The following is a 6,000-nucleotide window of genomic DNA, read 5'->3' as shown; positions in this document are numbered from 1 at the left end:
ATTATTCAAATCAAGTCACAAGAGTTATACAGTTTAAAGCAATAACATAGATTGGCGAACGAGTCTAATGAATTAATGGGAATTTCTAATAAGGCTTGTTCAGGACTTAGCAAGTTCTCCAGAAAGTCTAGGAGGTCGGTAGCGATCGAGGAGCGGTCGTTACAATGATTTCGTAAAAATCATAGTGCAATACTTTCTTTGGCAAACAATTTCAAAATCAAAGCGTAGTAAAATAAAATTTCAATCATCAAAATCATCTATTTCCTTCAAAAATACAAATATTTGTATAAGACACGCACGCTCCCAAACTGTGTGGCATGTAAAAATAACCGAGTACATCCACATACATAATTTCATCATCAACATATAAAGCACTGAAAGCTTTCAATTAAAAAGGGGAGCTATGGAAAAACAATATCTTTCCACCATGCGAAAGAGTACGAGTCTAAAAACTCTCAAAGCTCTCAAGTAGGTAATCATAGATAATCAACCTGTGGCTCTTCCATGTAATAACAATCTGCGAGGCCCCCTCCACTGGATTCCCACAGCCATGGCAGCCTCGATGATGTTGGCTGACATTGGAGAAATCATGTGGTCGCAACCACGTATATCAACTCGTGGCCTTGCCATGCATTACAACCCGTGGCCCTTCCACGTATAATCACAGACCGTTGCCTATCCACATCTAACAGCCCGTTGGTGACCCAAAGGTTCTCTAACTAGAGCTCACTTGTGCACAAGGATCACATTATCTCGATGTGACATTCGACCTACTCTCGATGCTCTCGGTTTGTCAAAACCATTTTCAAAACCAAGTTCGGTTCTTAAAAGCTTATTTTAAATCTATTTCCAAAATAATAATCACGGTGACGTGATAAATCCATTTGTAAGACTTCATGATGTAAAACCTTTGCATGAGGTTTAAATATTAAATCAAAGCATGGTGAACATAAAGCTTATTCATGAATGCAAATCACTAAAACAAGTAAGGCACGTTTTGACATAACTCATCATAAAGAGCTTATTTCCCAGTTTCTAAACACTTTACATATATGTGTATATATAGAGTATACACAAACAACTTCAAAAGCAATTTGCATCCACAATTGCCTATGGTTTTTACCAGCTCATGCTTTCGACAAAAGTAGTGTATAAATCAGTGCAAACCATGTATTCAAATCACTTATCAATTTGTAGCAACCCATGCTTTCCACGAAGGCATTGGATAATGCTATATATATACTTTGATAGAGTGAGAATCTTTTAAAATTGACACCCCTTACTCACTTTTCTTGGCGGGATATTACTTCGCCAATTTAAATTCTTTACATTCTTAATCGATCAATATCACTTGCCGTTTAACCGTTATCCTTCTTAATTTGCACGCACGACAACAATCCTATACTTGTCAATTTTCTAGTAGCAATTAAATCCAAAATACTTAGCAACTTTACAATTTATTCTATCCCACACTTGCTGCCCACACTTAGCTTTATGCTTTTATAGTTATTCTTTGTTCTTTAGTCTCATTTAAGAACTAATCATTATTTTAGTAGTTCAATTCATGCTATAGTCATCCTTATTTCAAAATTAATCTCATCCTCACACAAAATTATATATGGCCAGCAACTTTACCCAAGAAGTCTTAAATCTTTACATGCATAATCTTTTATCCTTTACTTTCTTCAAAACATTATAACTGGTATAAACATTCTTCCTAGCCGAATCTAAGATAGCACAATCCATTCTCATTGCTTGCTTACCTTTAGAATAGCTTGGACTTTACGTGCATCTCCAATATGCCTTCAAGTTTTGATCATCAAGGCTTAAATCCATCGCTCAACCAAGGGTTGATGACATGCATGCATCTATTTCTTTCATATCTTGGAAACCTTTGCTGCCACAAACACCTTCCTATGATACCATTCGGTTTTCAAAACATATTCAAACTAAAACCACAATTCTTAGCTTTCCTCACTTGGATCTTGAAACAGAGCCACACATCTCCTTCAAATCTCCAAAGTTCTCTTTGAACGATGAGATATCAAGACTCAACAAAGTAAAGGAAAGGAAACCTCATGGTTTCTCTAGATTTTTATCCAAAAAGTCGAGTTTTTCCTTGCATGTCTCTATTTTTCTCTTTTCTGTCTTCCTCTAGGGTGGAAGCCTCACAAGGCTATTTCCTATTCATTTTTCTTCCAAATGGAGTGGATATCTCAAGGCAAACACACTTTGTTTGCTTTCTTTTTTATATGGGCGGACATAACAAGAAATAGGCTTGAAATGGCCTTGTAAAAGTTCCCATTTCCTTTCCATTTCTTTCATGGGTGGATTGCCCAAGAAAATGGCAACATTTCTTTTCATTTTCATCCCAATTCACATTTCATTTCATCTCCTTTTATATCCACTTATCATTCCCCCATTAGTCCACTTTATCACCCAACAATATTTCATGCAAAGTCCTTTTCCCAATAGCCTTGCCACCCCATGAACTAATAAGACCTCATGCAATTATTCCACTCTTGACTCCTATTTGGCCTCCTTCAAAATCAATAGGATTTCTTGCACTCTTTAATTTATTTCTTTTATTCTTAATCCTTTCTCTACCACCATGTATATCCAATCAAATTTCAAGCATGGCTTTCTTTCAACTAAATATTCTTTGTTCTTTTTCTCTTTGTCATCTTTCATATGGTAAGGGTCCTACATGTCCCCCACTAAGCTTTATCTTTTTTACATGCAATCATTCGCATGTAATAGTAACTTCACATGCAATTTCCATCAAGGTAAGCAATCTCACTTGCATTTCATTTTACTTGCATCTAACTTGAATTTCATCTTGCTTTCCAAAACATAGATATGTACATCAAATATTCTCTTAATTTAAAATGATGAAATTGCACATGGGTCCTCTAACTTTTTTTTATTTACCATTTGACCCCTCTAAACTTTTTATCTTTTATAATTTGGTCCTTCAAACATTTCATATATTACAATTTGATCCTTCAACTTGTTCATAATTACAATTTCACCCTTTTTCTTTTCATTATTTGCAATTCCACCCCTCAACTTCTTATTCTTTTCAATAGGCCTCCCATTATCCTTTTAATTTCAATTTCTTTCTATTTTTCTTCCTTTATGCTTGTACAAATGAAATATCAAATTCACACTTCACCAAGGTGTCACTTTAATATTTAAATATATACTTACTCTCTCTTGCTTTATTTAAGGAAGGCACGCAAGCCCCACTAATGTTGTTTTTCTTCAAAATTCTTCCTTATTTCTTCTCCCCCACTTAGATTAGCCATATAGTCCTCCTTCATGATTAATTTCAACAATAAATAAAATATTAATATTTTAATATTATCTTATTCCAAAATTCTCCACTTGTCTCCTCGGGTCTCAAAGTGTCTCACTTTGTCTTGGTTTACTTCTATATTATCTTTTAGCTAGCTAATTCATCCTCGATAAAAATATTATTATTTAATTATTATTTTTTCATGTGCGAAATATTTTATTCCAAAATATTTTTTTCTCCCGTCACCAGTCTTTGGCACTTAAATTTCTGTCAATTGGACCTTTCGTCTTATTGATAAGGTCTTATTGACTTCTATACGAGGGTATAAGGTGTTAAATTATCAGGGTCGTAACTCCCCAACAAGGAGGCGACAACCCAAAGACTTTAAAACCAGTAGATCGCAGCCTCAACGTGGGCTACGGCACCCCTAAGGGGCAGGTCGCGGCCCCCAATATTGTGGGCTACGAACAATGGGCAGCCCACTACCAAGAAACCCTCTCCCATTGCCCATTTATGCCCCCTATATAACCCCCGATCACCGTAATCATCATTAACCTTCATTCCACACTTATTTTCAACATCTTTCCTTAAAAGTTTAAAGTAAGTTTTCAATTTTTTTTACCTATTGTTGATGTACTTTACATTAGTTATTTTGTTGGAAATCTATGATGGATATTGATGATCCTTGAGATAATGTGCTTAGTTATATCATAGGTATGGTAGATTTTGTTGATTTGTGCTTTAAATTGTAAAGGTAAGTTGAAATTGGGGAATATGGGTAAGTTTTGTAATTTTAAATTATTTTTTGTGCCTAGTGGTCTAAAAATATTTTAATTGCTAGATTTTTCCTTAATGCTATGGGCATTAATTAATTTTGATGAGAAGGCATATGGGTTGATATTGTGGGTAGTCTATTGTGTTTTGTTAGTATTTTTTTTCTTTTTGTTGAGAATTAATTATAGAAAATTTGAGAATAACACTCAAACGAGCAAGACAAAATTCCAGTGGTTCGTTTGATCATACTAGATTTGTGTCAACTGATGCTGTGGCTAGACACGCTTGTTCTCTTGTCAACAAAATTGCAATACCTGAACGAGGACTAAATCAAGAGTTGTTTACACACCTTGACCTTCAACCAATGATTGATGGATGCCACTAGCAAAAATTTTGTGCCTCACCAGCAGTTGCAAATATCCCTTTGGTAAGAGAATTTTACACTAACACTGTTAAAGCTACTAATGATTTTGTTTTTGTGTGAGGTAAATTCGTACCATTCTCGAGCCATGCCACCAATAAAATTTATGAAACTCCTGATATTGAAAACGATGGATATTGTCAATATTTGGCTGAGCATGAGGATTCGGATGATATTATTAATATACTCTGTGAGGAAGGTGCTCAATGGAAATTCTTCAATAATGCACCAATTTCATTCTATATAGGTCCCAATGCAAAGAAAATAAGTTTGGGGGTGTGAAATTGTGAAATTGTGAAGAAAAAAAGTGTTGAATAAAAGAAAACTTTCAACTGTGGAAGAAAATGTGTACTAAGAGAAGGAAAATAGAACTTTCTATATAGGTCCTAGAATAATTATGTGCTTAGGGTGATTTAAGCCACATTATTATCTTTTATCCTACTTGGACCCTAGCCATACATTACAAGCTTATTAAAGACCTATTGATCCATAGCTTTGTGTTCATCTATATTAGTAGAGAGAGAAATGAAAAGTAAACCTATGGAGTTCAAATACTAATTTGAAATTTGTGTTGGCATAAACTCATACGGATGTCATGATATTCTTGGTAAAAGATTTCATACACATATGAAAATCCATTCGAGAATGTACTTGTATTAGAATTGAAATATGAATTTGAATGATGCCTATATTTTTCCTTATGTTAATGATTGATAAATATACTTTTAAGGAAATTATGGGGAATCATTGAGTTGGTGTACTTTATCTCTAGTAGTAGTAAATATATTTATTTTGTTTTCATCATCTTAATTTGATTTTTGTGAGTTAGATTCCTTTCTATATTTTTCTTGAGGACTAGCAAAATATTAAGTTTAGGGGTGTGATAATTCTATGAGATAGAGTTATTTGGGTTTAACTTTAATAGTAATTTAGTTTAATTCTTGTGGTAATGCATAAAAATTAGTAGGTGTTATTTAAATTATTTTAAATTAGTTAATTTAGGTGAGTCAATCTAATCTTAGTTAATTTTATACTTAATTTGGTATTAATATGATTAAGATAGGTTGTTACTGATATTAATTGTGCTTTTGTAGGTGTTTAATGAAGGAATAATTTTAATGGAAGAAGGAAAGCAATTTTGAGGTGTAGATTTCCATTGCATATGTTTCGATATTTCGACTATAACTCTCTCTATAGAGCTCCAAATGAGATGATTTTTAAACCATTGGAAAGATAAGAGAAAAAGCTACAACATTAATATTTACCACTTTGCCCAGTCCATCATGAAAAATGGTCAAAAATCATATCAAATTTAAAGTACTGCAATAGTCCTAGAGTAATTATGATTTCTAATAATTAATGGGTTGAGGCCACAGCCCATGTAGTCATAGATGGAAATTGTAAAACCTGACACTATAAACACATGTCATGACATACATGCACTGAGTAGCATGTTATTATGCTAGGAAAAGCACCTAAGAATAGACGAAAATCGGTATTGTACCTA

Source organism: Theobroma cacao, chromosome 6 (genome assembly GCF_053813885.1).
Source record: "Theobroma cacao isolate CCN51 chromosome 6, ASM5381388v1, whole genome shotgun sequence".
Taxonomy (NCBI): domain Eukaryota; kingdom Viridiplantae; phylum Streptophyta; class Magnoliopsida; order Malvales; family Malvaceae; genus Theobroma; species Theobroma cacao.
This window is presented reverse-complemented; position numbering follows the sequence as displayed.